This window comes from Protopterus annectens, chromosome 2.part2 (assembly GCF_019279795.1).
Source record: "Protopterus annectens isolate FY-2018-M chromosome 2.part2, PAN1.0, whole genome shotgun sequence".
In the NCBI taxonomy this organism is placed as follows: Eukaryota; Metazoa; Chordata; order Ceratodontiformes; family Protopteridae; genus Protopterus; species Protopterus annectens.
In genome coordinates this window covers 104034815-104049954 of record NC_056730.1, presented here as the reverse complement: position 1 = coordinate 104049954, position 15140 = coordinate 104034815, and the positions used below count along the sequence as shown (strand labels likewise).

The 15140-nt window shown below is 43.7% G+C and overlaps 1 protein-coding gene across 1 annotated transcript in view; it reads right to left on the bottom strand.

Annotated features, from left to right (window-relative positions):
- LOC122795556 (interleukin-6 receptor subunit beta-like) overlaps positions 1-15140 on the bottom strand; it is a 1057822-nt gene that overhangs the window by 27906 nt on the left and 1014776 nt on the right. The gene's annotated exons all lie outside the window — the stretch shown is intronic.

The following is a 15140-nucleotide window of genomic DNA, read 5'->3' as shown; positions in this document are numbered from 1 at the left end:
GGCAACTCGGCACGTAAAAATCTACTGCCAATCATTAGCGGACCGGAGTTCCGCTGTGGCGACCCCTAACTGGGAAAAGCCAAAAGACACAACACAACAAGTCCTAGGGCTTTAGGGTGAAAGGAAACAAGCAGCTGGTTCACTTTCCTGATACTCGTGGTTTCGTCCAGATAAAACCCAAGTTGTCTGTGTACATCCAAGGTGTACAGAACTCTCTCTCAGCAGAGTTTTGGGGGAAAGGAAAAAGGTTGGAAAGTGGACATATTGGTTAAGTGATAACTCATTGACCACCTCAGGCATAAAGAAGGGATTGGTGCAGACAGAAATCCTGTCCTTATGGGACACTAGGAAGGGAGGGGAAGCCATAAGAGCCTGGAATTCAGAAACCCTTCTGGCAGACATGATTGCCAGAAGCAAGATAGTTTTCCAGGAGCAGAATTTTAGAGAGGCAGAAGCTGCTGGCACAAAGGGAGCCAGGATCAGTTTTTCAAAGACAAAGTTAAGGTCCCAGGGGGGGTGTAGCTGTTCTCCTGAGGGGTCCCGTGAAGGACAACTTTTAGGAATCGTTTGACCTCAAACCTGGAAGCCAAAAGAGGCAGACAAGCAGAGATGGCAGACGTGCACTTTCACTGAGGAATATATTAGTCCAACATCCAGCAACTCACACAGGTATGACAGAACTGTGGGAACATCCACTGTTAGTGGGTCCATATTGCACAAGAGACACCAGAATGAAAATCTTTTCCATTTGGATAAATAAGATTTCCTAGTATTGAGTTTCCTGGCCTCTTGCAGTACCCTAAGCATGTCCTCTGAAAAAAGGTGTCTGAATGGAATTAAGGCCCTATCACCAAAGTGTCATCTGGACAGTTGACAGGTAAGTAGGTCCACTCTGTGGGGTAACTTTTGGTGACTGACCTTGGCTAAATGCAGGAGTAAAGGGAATCAATGCTGTTTTGGCACAAGATTTTTGGTCTATCCTGCCGAGTCTTCCAAAGGACTCTTGGGATGAGAAGCGGTGTAGGGGAAAAAAAAAAAAAAAGAAAAAAAAAATATATATATATGTATATATCTATGTATATGAACATCTCACTCCATGAAAAACTGAGAGCATCCACTTTCCACACCAGAGGGTGTGGGTCTCTGGCACAAAATCAAGGAAGTTGCCCATTCATGGGGGAGGCAAAGAGATCCACTTGTGGAATACCCCATTGGTGGAAAATGTCCAAAACCACATCCCTGTGAAGCATCCATTCACGTTTGTGTTTTGGACCAGCTGAAAGTGTCTGCCAAAACTTTCATGTTGGAGGGAATGTATACTGCCTGAAAAGGTATCTGCAATTTGACCGCCAACTCCCACATTTGTAGGGCTAGTCTGCACAGGAGGTAAGACCTGCCCCCCCCCCCCCATTTGTTTACATACCACAGCACTGTCATGTTGTCTCACCTGGGGTGAGGAGAGCCTGAAAGGCATGAAGTGCTAAGAGTAGTGTTCTCATTTCTTTTATGTTGATGTGATCTTTTCGAGCGGAAGACCAAGAGCCATGTGCTTTCATTGCACTGAAAGCTACTCTCCAGCCTGTGTCAGAGGCATGCATGTAAGTGGGAGGCCTGGGTTGGTAGACATTTGTTGAATCCACCAAGTTCTTTCTTTCTTTAGGCAGGGAAGAAGCAGAATTTGGAACTCCAGATGGTGTGTGTGCTGTGCCCACACCATTTCCAGGAACCACTGCCATTTCCTCATGTGCATTTTTGCCTGAGGGAGCACTGGGATGGTGGAGGCCATAGAGCCCAGAGTCCTGAGAAAAATCCTGGCTGAAATGTGACACAGGGGAATGAGGCTTTGAAAGAAAGGAGTGAGCTCCCGGGCCCTCTGGATGGGGAGGGAAACCTTCAAGGGGTCTCTCTAAATCCTGGAACCCAGGAAAATGTGGTCCTGTGATGGGGTGAAGACTGATTTTTGGTAAGCTCTACTGAATCCCAGGGAAAGAAGGATGCAGATTGTGTGGCTGAGACACTGCTGTAGCACCTCTGGACTGTCTGCTTGGAAAAGAAGATAATTTAAGTATGGGAAAATTTGGATGCACCGTAGTCTGCGGAATGCCATCGCTGGTGCTAGGAACTTTGTGAATACGCTTGGGGTGGTAGACAATCCAAAGGGCAAGGCAAAAAATTAAAATGTCCAGAGGCTACAGATAATCAGAATTAGATATTTCCTGTAGCTGGGGTGGATAGGAATATGAAGCTAGGCATCCTTTATGTCTACTGAGGCCATAAAGGCTTGAGGTAAGATCAGGGAGAAGATCTGTAAGGTAAGCATCCTGAAACAGGGTACCTTCAGGTAGGTGTTTAGGAAGGAGCGGTCTAAGATGGGTCTCCAGGGACTTCTTTCCTTAGTACTGGGAACAAACAGGAATAAAAGCCCTTTCCTCTTCAATGGGCAGGACCATGATGAATTGTGCCTTGATCCAGAAGGGTTTGTAACACCGGTGGGAACAGTGGTGGTAGTAGTTCATTGGGTGGTCGGGGGATGCCCCTGAAAGGCGGTAGCGACTCCCAGACCATGAAATATCCCCTTTTTACAAACAAAAGCACCCAAAAATCTTGAGTAATATTTTTCCAAGCAGGAGTTGAAAGGGACAGTCAAAGGGAAGGGGGGGGGCAATAGGGTCCAGGTAGTCAGATGGACCCTGGTCTGTTTGGAAAGGGCTGTTTTGGAGGTGGGGTTTGTTGAGGAGTCCTAAAGGATTGCTGCCTCTTTCCAGTTCTCTTGGCCTTAGGTTGAACTGATCTGGATCATCTCCTGACAAAGGCTGGTTTAGGGAGGTAATTTCTTGGGAATTGTGGGACAGGAGATACCAGGAGGTGTTTTAAGTCTTTCATCACCTTCCCCTTCTCGTACAAGGTTTTGAAAAGCTCAGCAGCCACAGTGCCAAACAGGGTTTCATTGTCCAAGGGAGCATCCATCAATTTGGATTTGATATCCATTGGCATGACTGTAGTCTAAGCCATGCAAATCTCCTAAGGACAGACCCTGAGGCAGCTAGCCTAGCGGAAGCCTCTATGGCATCATAGCTACATTTGATTGAGTGCCTGGAGACCTGGGAGATAGTAGCCAGTACAGATGTAGCTAGAGTTTTATTCTCAGAATCGGGCTGATTAGAAATAATTTTAGACCACTGTGACACAAAAGCTTGCAGTATTTTGTCATATGGGTTTGGTAGTTGACTGCCCTAAATGCAAGGCTGGCGGACATACATACTTTCTTATCTAGTCTCTCCAAATGTTTGCTGTTCTTGTCAGAGGGTAGCAGGGAGGTAGAGGGAAGAAGCCATGAAGGTTTGTCAGAGAATACAGTGATGACTAATGGGTCAGTTGAGGGTGCTCTGAATAAATACTTATAGTCTGCAGGCACCTTATAAAATCTGTTTTTAGGTGCAGGAGGCTGTGAGTTAGGAGTCTTGCTTGAGGATGCAAAAGCATCTAAGAAGGCAAGAAGGATAAGAGGAATAGCTGAGGGACTGGGAGTGTCTACTTGCAGTAGGTCATTGTAACGTTTGTGAATAGCTGTCATGTTGGTGCTTTCCCACTTCAAATATTCCTGCATCCTGCTCAAAAAGTGTCAGTAAAGGTAATCTCCTCTGCTGGGGAATCATTCCCATTAGAATCTTCCTCTGGGAAGGGGATCTGGATTGAATTTGCTTGTGACTCGTCATCAGATGATAGATCCTCTTCAGAAGAGGTTTCTTCCCTTACCCCCTTTTGAGGGGGAGTAGTCCATGGGGAAGAAGGTATTGTAACCCCTGGGGGGGGGGCTAAGAGACATGACAACATTAAAGATACCTTGGGAGGAAGGTTGCCAATCCTTTTGAGGACTGGTAGGAGGGGAGACATGTTTGGTCTTTTGCTTCTTTCTACTGGGAATATCCATTCTGTGGAGTGACAGTGGGCCAGACATAGCCCTACACTCAATGTCCAAATCCACTTTCTCCCAAACAAGAATGGTCAGAATCCCTCGAGGGCCTTCAGAAATAAAGAGTCAGGGTTCCCCTTGGACGTCAGATGTGGGCGCCTATGGCATCTCAGAGAACGTGCTGCTATCCTGTTCCAAGATGACCTCTGTTATGGGTTTGGCCTGTGGTTTGGACAACGGCCCTGAACAAATCTCTGGGCTACTGACGGTCTTGGGAGAGACATCTGGCCCTGGAGGTGCAGCCAAAACTTCCGGCCTGGGTTTCTTGGCCTTCTGCTTCACTCTGAGCAAGAGGGACCCTCCATCCTTTTGGTGAGGAGTTTCAGTAGCTGATTTTCTAGACAGATGGAAAGTGAATTAAACCTACTCCGTAAGGTTTAGGGACAAATGACTGGAGATAAGGCAGGCCTTATGGTCGTTGGAAGGCCCAAGACAGAAAAGGCACTGTTGGTGGTTGTCCTTGTATGGAATCAGACGTCCACATTGGCAACTGCCCTTCTTGGATGACATTAAACTGAAGGCCCCAGACAGAAAAAGCACTGTTGGTGGTTGTCCTTATGTGGAATCTGATGTTCACATTGGCATTTGCCCTTCCTGGATGACATTAAACTTTAGATACAATCAAAAGCAAGGAAAGGGTTCTCCACCTGGGCACTTATCTGAGACGTGGAGCTGAAGTTTCTTCAGCGACCAGACCGTATGTATGGGAGAAACATTCTGTCTGCCAGCACAGAAGTTCTGAGGATGGTCCATCACTTTTACGGCCTATGTCCAATAGCAGCCTATGTGTGATGTACCACACACCCCAGGCACTAAAGACTTCTGTATACTGGCGGATATCGGGTCACTTGGCAGGCAATCCCCCTCATGTAAAGAATACTGCAACAGCAGACTAGAGGGACATCATACTTTCCTTTGACCACCATGTCTCTTTGGTGGTTAGAAATCCTACCTTGCACAGCTATCTCTTCAAGGTCCAAAGAAGTTATAATCCCACTTTATTCAAAATTCATTATGCCCATTATGGAATATAATGCACTCTTTAGCATGTACCCCACCGACCACCTAAACTAGCTTGAGGGAGATCTAAACATTTCCTCACAAAAATGTTTCAGTTCACAGTACCCTTAGTTACTCTGACAGACCAAAAACTCTGTTGCTCTACTCAAAGACAATCCTGGAATCTTGAGTGGCAATCTCTGTTTAGCTTTCTGTGCTATGAATGACCCAGCACTCAACTCCTTCACATAAATACAACTGGTAAAGCAAACACCCATTCTAGAGACCTAAACCTACACTAGTGCATCAAAGTCAGCTGGAAGTGACAGATACTTAACCAAATGTATACCCAGTTTCTGGAACAGACTCAACTTGCCTATCAAGCAGAGTACTTCCCTAGCAACCTTTAAAACCAGTATGGATGACTGGATGGGTAATTACAAATTTTCACCATAAATATGTGGAGAAAGTCTTCTTAATGGATGCATGCACTGCTAATTTACCATCAGTAATGGGTGATGTGGCTGAGACTCTTGATGGTCTCTTTTGGCAGTAAGCATAACAAGAACCTATTACAAGATTTCATTCACACCCAACATGGTATGTACAGAGAAAAACTGAACAGAGCATAGAGAAATAACCAAGCCATGCTTATTCTATACATGTCAGTGTAAGGATTACTTGCAGGAATGACAATATACTATGGGTAAAGAAGTGCTGTGTGCAGGCCATAACTGTCCTTTCAAGCCGGACCAGCAGCCTGTCACATTTCATGTAAAAATGAAAAAGAGTGTGGGGTAGTATGCAACTGGGTACATTCCATGCAAGCTTTACATTTACTAAAACAGAAAAAAAAATCAAGGAAAGTATGACTGTTCCAACTCTATTTATTCAAATTTATTGTATTTTAAAGCACTGGGGTGGCACGTTTGTGTTATTTAACAAAGGAAAAAAAAATGGCAGTTTTTACACTGATGCTGATCCCACTGTTATAATGAATGGAGTTAAACTGTTTTATCTCTGGTTTGTTTCCCACACACACTTTTTATTAGCTTATTTGTGAACTGAAATTATTGAAATAAAAACAATAAAACTACCATACCAATTTTTTAATTACAGCATTGCGCTGTTGGTGTATCCTTTTTACCTTCTTACCTTATTTGATTACCTTCCTGAACACAAATTCACGTGATTACTTAATTTCCCAGAGTAAAGTTGCGTTGTTATAATGAGCATTTTCTAATTTCCTCAATTAATGACCCAATAACACATTCTAATGTGGCACACATGTTTAAAAAAAAAAAAAAAAAAAAAAAAGAAGGTACACTGCAGCACAAACAGAGGAACTCTCCATGTAATCTATTTACTTACTCATTATGTCTTGTAGCTTACTATCCTATGAAGAAATGAACCAAATATAACCTACATTTGGTTAGGGATCAATGACCACCATACCTCTCAACCTCTTAGCACCAGATATCTGGACAAAGCCTGACATAATGGGGGACAAAGGCCCAAAAAACAGGGACACATTTTAAATATTGCTCTTAGAAACGTAGTTGCCAGAATAAAAGGATATGTGTTAGCATACATTTTTCTAAAGGATATGACGTCTGAAACTCAAACACATGTCATTATTTAGTGACTTTAATCATTAGATCATCCCAGTGATTTGTCAAAAAAGCACAATTTTTATGAGGAGCAGACCAAAAATATGAAGCAAAAATCTGGACATTGTGAAAATCTGTACAGTTGAGAGGTATGATGACCACTGATAATTATATTGATTTGCTGCATTCAACCTACCTTTTATCAAGGAATTTGATGTATTAAACTTTGTGAAATTGAGGTTTACTGGTATTTTACTATCTTTAATGGTGCATTTCCAGTTACTTTGTATTTCACTTCTTTTTTGTTGAAGCCAAAGAAGTATTACTTGGTTATATTTGATTATATTCTTGTTGATGCATGTGTACTCACATCATTAGTTTTAGCCCATCATTTATGCAACAAAATTAAAACAGAGTGGGACTGGCATCATACAAATCATTATAGACTACTGAATATATATTTATTTTAAATAACAGTTTGTATACACATTGTGACTAGGCAATGGGGGAACAGATTATTGTACTGCCTTATCTCCTTTTTATTGTTTTTGATTGCTGCTGTGTGCATCTGATTTACTGTACTGCAGTAAAATACAGCTACCTGTATACACAGTGTAACAGTGTGTGTGTGTGTGTGTGTGTGTGTGTGTGTGTGTGTGTGTGTGTGTGTGTGTGTGTGTGTGTGTGTGTGTGTGTGTGTGTGTGTGTGTGTGTGTGTGTGTGTGTGTTGGGACAGAGCACTGTACTATTTTTTATCATTTGTTCTTATTCGGATTCACAGTATTTCTACAAAAGTAATTACATAAACTTATAAAAATACTGAATGTACAAAACCAATCTTCATCTGCGCCGAACCCCCAGCTCCTCGGATCCATAAACCTCGAAACCGCAGGTCGGATCGGGGAAGGAGAGACTGGATGGAAGAAGGGCATGGAGGTCTCCTCTCCGGCTGGGGTGGGGCCTGGCAAGACTCCCTTCTGGATTTGTCCAAATGAACCTCCGCATCATCCTGTCCATATCTATCTTCGACAGACTCCGCGAGATCTCCCAAGACCGTCAGTAGCCCAGAGACTTTGAACGCGAGGAGGCGACCGACTCGGATCTGGCTGGTCAGTGCAACGACCTCGATGAAGGCCCCGGGTCCAAGGGCTCCTTCGGCTCTGGGGAGAACCTCGGGAAGTGGAGCCGAGGAGAGGTAGTCCTAATCACTTTTAAAGGTGGGCTAGGGAAGGGCTCCTGCTCTGGAGACCGCTTGTGCCTATCCTCTCTCTCTTGTCCTTGTCTTTCTTCTCTTTTTTCTTTTCCTTTAGTCCCCACTTTAGTAGGCTTAGTGGGAGGTTGAGTCCCAGCCTGAGGGGGGGTTGATCAGCTACTTGAAGAGCTGAGATCGCCGTGTCCACCGCAGAAACTGGTAGAAGGCCCTTAGCTACCAGCTTTGCCTTCCTTTCTTTTAGGGCCCTATGGCTGAACCCTGCACACACACCACAAGGTAAAGAAAGATGGGGAACACCCAGACAAATAACGCACAGAGTGTGGCCATCAGCCAGTGAAAGCTTATGGCCACACACTGTGCATTTTTTAAAAGTCGGTTTTGGCTGCTCAGCCATAGTAAAAACCAACTCAGTCAAAACTTAAGCTAAAACCGCCATGCATACACTAAGGTCGGGGTTAGGCCTACTATACTACCTTACTAACTTAAAAAAAAAAAAAAAAAAAAAAAAAAAATAACGAACAGCGAAGGGGAGCAAAGGGTTAACTAAAGACCACACACACTCACTGAAAATACAAGAAAATACTATCACTTGCTATATCCAACTTGGAGTTAAAGAGACCATGATGCTTAATGCATGAAGAGGCAAGCGAGATCTGGGGGAAGGTAGGAGATGTGAGGGATTATGGGTAAGGGGAGGAGCTTGAAGTAGATGCTTGGAAAAAAAAGTTGTCGGTTCGGATCTGATATGGATCCAAATACCCACAGGCTGTAGTTAAACAAAGTTAACTACTTCAGATCAAACTTTCTGTAACAGCAAACCCTGGAACATGCTCACCCCCTACCCCCTGCCCCCACCCCACCCTCTCTAAGCAAATCAACAAAAAAGTACAGTTTTGTACCTGCCATAAATGTAGATGTCCGAACTGGATAGCATCTGCAGTCATAACAGCTGGGTTGCCCTGTCGTCAGGCAGCCCGTCAGTCGGCCGGATTCCAAAGTCCGGGTCCGGCTGATGGCTCTTCATCCGGCGTCATGACTGTTGGACTTCGGGTAAAAAGGCACCAACCGACGCCATTTTCCTCAGTGTTTCTTGCCCCAGATGCCAGAAGCCCTCCTGAAGGCTAAAAATTTTGGATAGATGCCAATGTTTCCAAAAGGATAGAGGTAACCACAAAAAGAAGCATGTATGTACATATATACAAACAAATACAATCAGCTAGCTATTAGGAGGGTAAACACCCTAGGAGTACCTCAGAGGAAGGAGTGACTGCAGATGCTATCCAGTTCGGACATCTACATTTATGGTAGGTACAAAACTGTACTATGTCCTTCATGGATGCATCTGCAGTCATATCAGCTGGGTAGAATACCATAGCCAACTAGGGGGAGGAGGATAAAGGTAGATTATGGTGTGTTTAGGATCCCGCAGTACAGCAGTGGCAAACCCTGCTCGGGATCTGGAATATAGAGGCAAATTATAATGCTTGGCAAATGTATGCACGGAGGTCCAAGCCTCAATAATGTCTTTGGTAGCCACTCGTAAGAAGGCTGTGGTAGTGGCTGTTGCCCTTGTAGAATGAGGTCTTATGTTCTGTGGAATTGGTTTTCCATGGAAGCTGTTTGGAAATAGCTTTTCCTCTCTTCCTGTTGCATAGGCCACAAAAAGTTGGTCAGTCTTTCTGCTGCTTTTGGTTCAAAGTAGCGTAGCTGTCTATGTACATCCAAGGTAGTATTCTTCCCTCTGTTTTGTGGGTTGGGAAAGAAGGTAGGTAGGTGGATTGCCTGGTTTAAAGACACTCTGGATACCACCTTAGGCATAAATGTTGGATTAGTCCTCATGGATACTCTATCTTGGTGGAAGATTAGGAAGGGTTGTACTGCCATTAAGGCCTGTAGTTCTGAAACCCTCCTTGCTGAGGTAATTGCCAGTAGGAAAGCAGTTTTCCATGACAGGTGTTGTAAGTCTGCTGTTGCTGCTGGCTCAAAGGGTGATAGTGTCAACTTTTCTAGCACGAAATTTAAGTCCCAAGTTGGTAATGGTGGTTTTCTTGGAGGTTTTACATTCTTGATTCCTCTGAGAAATTGTCTGAGCAGAGGGTGTGAAAAAACAGGTGGATCAAAGCTGTATTCTGCTGAAATAGCTGATGCATGTATCTTGATGGAGGAGTAGGACAGGCCTGAATGGAGAAGTTCGGCCAGATACTCCAGGATGTTAGGCATATCTATGTTTGACACATTTCCTCTTTCAGAACTCCAACTGACAAACCTTTTCCATTTTCCAGCGTAGTTCCTTCTTGTTGAAGGTCTGCTTCAAGAATAATGTCTTTAACTCTTTGGGAAAGTTCTTGATTAGCTGCTGCTATGTGATGTTCCATGCAGTCAGTTGTAAGGTTTTCAGGTTTGGATGTATGGTGCTGTAGTTGTTCTGAGTTAGCATCAAAGGCATCAGGGGTATTGGCCACATATTGTTCCGAGACAAGCTCCTTAGTAGTGGATACCAGTGTTGTCTTGGCCAGTTTGGAGCTATCAGGATTATCCTTGGATGTTCTTCCTTGATTTTTAGTAGTACTTTGTGTATCAAGGGGAGAGGTGGGAATGCATAAACTGTTAGGCCCTTCCAGCTGAAGGAGAGCGAATCCACTTTCCATGCTAGTGGGTGAAATGTCCTTGTGCAGAATTTTTGAGTTGGTGATTGTGAGGAGATGCAAATAGATCTATCTGAGGCATTCCCACTTCTTTGTAATGGTCTTGAAGATGTCCGGGTGCAGGTGCCATTCGTGAGCATCTGATGTGGTCCTGCTTAAAATGTCCGCTAGAGTATTTTCTTTTCCTGGTACAAATCTTGCTTGCAGCTGGATGTTGTAGCTGAGTGCCAGGGTCCAGAGTTCCAAAGTCATTCTGCATAGGGGGTATGAATGAGTGCCTCCCTGTTTGTTGATGTACCACATGACTGTGGTGTTGTCTGTCCTTATCAACAGCTGGCCCTCTTTGGGAAATGGTCTGAACTTTTGGATAGCCAGTTTTACAGCCAGCATTTCTTTTAGGTTGATGTGCAGGTGAAGTTGATCCTGAGTCCACAATCCTTGCGCATTTGTCCAGCATGTGGGCCCCCATCCTAGGTCTGAAGCATCTGTTGTAATGCTCTGGCTTGCTTGACATCTGTGAAAGGAAGGCCTGGGTTGGAATAGGAACTCCTGTTTTAAGCATGGAATTAGTGGGATTTCTGTTTCGAGGCTGTGCCTGTGTTGGGACCATAAATTCGTACCACTGTAGTTTTCTCATATGTAGTCTGGCAAATGGAACCAAAATTATGCATGATGCCATGAAGCCCAAGGCCTGCAGAACTTTTCTTGCTGTTAATTTGTTCAGCTTTGTTAGTGACAAGAAGTAAAGAGGGAGTTCTTTTTGTTTTCTGTAGTTAGGAATGCCATTTGTCTCACTGTGTCCAATTCCGCCCCAAGAATGTCCTTGTTTGGGATGGTATCAGTCTTGACTTTTGTAGATTGACTGTGTATCCCAGTGCTTGTAGCAAGTAAATGACCCTTTGCAAATCTGTTGTCAACTTGCTTTTGTTGTCCCTTGTAGCAGGCAGTCCAGGTATGGGTAAATATGAATTCCCTGTAGTCTGCAGTATGCGATTACTGATGCCAGGCATTTTGTGAATACTCTGGGAGTAGATAAGCCAAAGGCAATGCTGAGAATTGATAGTGCTCTGATCCTGCAAGAAATCTGAGGTATCTTCTGCAGATTGGTTGCAGGTATGCCTCCTTGAGATCTAGAGTTACCAGCCAACACTCCTTGCCCAGCATGGGAAGAAGTTGCTGTAGGGTCAGCATTTTGAATTTTGGGACAATGATGAATGTATTCAAGGTGGACAGGTCGAGAATTGGTCTCCAACTTTTTTCCCTTTCTTGGAACTAGGAACAGTCTGGAGTAGAACCCCTTTCCTTTCTCTGCTGCAGGCACTTTTCCACAGCTCTCATGTTTGCTAACTCCATTATCTGTTGTAAAGCTTCTGTTTTTGATTTGGAGGTAGATTTGGCATTCCTCTTTGACTGGTATAGTGTGGAAGTGGAATCGGTAACCTTGATGTATAATTTGCAGAATCCACTTGTCTTTTGTTATGTGGTGCCAGTTCTTTGCAAATAAAGATAACCTTCCGCCTAGTGGAGCTGCTATTTGCTCCCTGGTAGGCGGTTTAAGTCACTGTGGCTGTGTTGAAGTAGAGGCAGTGGCTGTGTCTGTGCCTCTGTTGTTACCTTGCCACTGTCGTCCTCTGTAGGCACTTCCTCTGGTTTGGTTTCTGCCTCTGGAACGTCTATTCCTGCCCCTTTGAAATCTTGTGGAGTCAGGAAAGGACCAATTCTTGGCAGGCCAGTTCCTGCTAAACCTTGGGGTTGAACCTGCAGGAAATCTTTAACAGTTTGAACTGATTTTGCCTTTTCTTCCATTTTCTTCATAACCTGCTGGGCAGGTGCACCAAGCAAACTTGTCTTATCCATAGGAGCATCTAACAATTTAGCTTTAACATGATCTGGTAGAGCTTGCTCCTTTAGCCATGCATGGCTTCTTATCACTGTGCCAGTCATGGCTGATCTAAATGAAGCCTCCAGTGCATCATAGCCACATGTTAAGGAATGGTTACTAACCTGTTGTATGTTATTTACCATTTCTAATACATATTTCTTGTCAAGAGCTTCATCAGTGGTTAATTTTTTAGTTAACTGATCAAGCATAAACTCTTGGTATTGAATCATGTGAAACTGGCAGTTTAAAGCTCTAGCTGAGAGAGTAGCTGAAGTGTATACTTTTTAACCCATCTGTCTAATGCCCTTGCTTCCCTTTCAGAAGGAGTAGGGTTTTAGCTATGGTCAACTGCCTTGGGACCCTGGGATATAGTTTGGGGTCTGCAGGGGGCCTTGTAAAGGTGGTGATGAGTGTCAGGCACCCTGTAGAATCTGTCTGGTTTGGCAGGGGCTGGGGGTAATGAGTCTGGAGCAGAGCAGACATCATTAACACAGAAAGAACAGGAGGTATAGCTAAAGGTGCAGAAAGGTTCTAAGTCTTTTCGGGAATCTGAGAATTCTTGTTGCTGCCATTGGAACTGCTCGCATGGCATGCAAGGTTTCAAAGGAGAATTCTTCTGGAGGAAGCAGCTGGAATGGATTCTTCAGCATCAGAATCCTCAAAATTAGACCTCTGGCTGGTCAGTAATGTCTGATTCATCTGCAGAATCATCAGAGGACACTTAGGTCTCTTATCTGGGGCTGAGAGGCCCTGTCTGGGTGAGGTTGAGATCCTCTAATTAAAGAAATCAGGCCTGGATGAGGGTGGTTTAACAGGCACTGATTTGGTAGACTTGGCTGCTTTAGCCCTGGCGAAGGCCTTAATGGACATGGCTGCTGGAGGCCTAGCAGCACCACGTGCTGGGGTAGAGACATCCAGGGAATGGTGTCTGATAAGTCAGTGGGTAAAGTTTCAGAGGCATTCAGAATTGTAGCAGGGGCCTCAAGTGTAGACTAGATCAGTCGGTCTTAACCGAAAAACTGTTCTGCAACTCCGACCGGTTGAAGGAAGCACAGGCGAACAGGCTGCTACGTCGTGGGCTGGGCCTAAACAAGGCAGACAGTAAGAATGGAAATCTTTATGAGGTATTTGTTTCCCACAGGTTAAACAATTATTAACTTTTTCTGACATCGGCTGAGGCAAGAAAGAGTCGAAAAATCTCTGGATCCGACCGACCAACAGCTTCCAAGAAAGACTGGGGAAAAACAGAGATGACGTCGGATGAAGCGACATCAGCGAAGCGGACCCGGACTTTGGAATCCGACAGGACAACCCAGCTGTTATGACTGCAGATGCATCCATGAAGGACATCTGGGCAACTACAAGGAAAGGGAGGAACTTCCTCACCCCCACTGGCTATTGTCTAATGTAAACAGGAGTTAAACCCATCCCACTAATCCAATTTTGAAGATACTGAAGGAGATAAACCCCATCCCATTTTGCTGTATTTACTGTTGCTGTGAGCATCCTTTTTACATTGCTGCAAAATAGCTGTCTACCTGTATACAATGTGTGTTTATTTGTGCATGTGTGTGTATGGGGGGGGAGGAGGGGGAGTGATGCATATTTTAACATTTTACTGCATGCGTATCATTTTATTCTGCAGTAAAATGCGGCTCTTTTATATACAGTGTGACAATGTGAGCACAAAACTGGTGTAGTTTTAGAAGTTATTAAATCCACAAACTGTATATTTTTACTGATTTATAAATAATTACACTAAATGGTTCATAAGCACTTATTAAGCTATTGAACTGTGAGGATCTTAAGAAGCCTAGCCTTACATTCCCATGGTAGTTTTTGGTCCTTATATTGTGCATATGAACAACCAAGATTTTTTTTTTTTTTTTGGGGGGGGGGGGTAATTTTACTCTCCTATACATTTCAACACATTACTTGCATTATGGGGTGAAAAACATCAGAGGTAGTAGCACTGAGCCATAGTAAGGAAGGTTTACATGTACAGATTCCCGAGAGTAAAATGAACAATGGATATCACAAAATAAACCATCAAAATAGCTAAGCAGGGGGTGGGGTGGGTGGAACGGAGATGCTTCAAAATAGTGTTGAAAAATACACAACAGCAGACTCACCAATGTGGCTGACTGGAAGAGATGTTTTAGAAAGAATGACCACTGTTCACACTAGTACAAATGTTATCTCCAAGTCTTGACAGATACCAGACTGATTAGAGAGGACATGGCTGTGAAGCTTTGAGTTACTTTATTCTTACTTCTCTGCTTTTGCCTGTGTACTCAATATCCTCAGACAATATTTGCCAAATGCATATACTGAACAAACTAATCTAAATTAATAGGATATCTTTTTATTCTTTAGGTGGTAAAACAAAACACTCAAGTAGGGTTCTGACAGTCACACAGAATCCAGACTTCACTTACAGAGGATTATGCAACTGAAACTGAAATCTAGTTATATTTCATCACTTCTACTCAGTAGATGGAAAACCCATTTCCTGCTTACTATGCTTCCTCTTCTCCAGACTCATGGTAGTATGAGGGTTATCACTGCATGTTTCCTCTACATGATTTCAATGCATAAGCAAAAAAAAAAAAAAAAAAAAATCAAGAATCCCACAGAAAAGGCACTATCTGGCCCCAGAAGTCTGCTTTCGCATCTCCTTTCTGACAAGAAACAAAACTGGGACTTGTTATAATATCTTGCCTGCAAGAAATGCTTTGTTCTTCGTGTTCTAAACATCAGTACAATTTAAAATAGTTTCAGTTTACTTCTGTCTTTCTTTCAGGAATGTGCAGCAAAT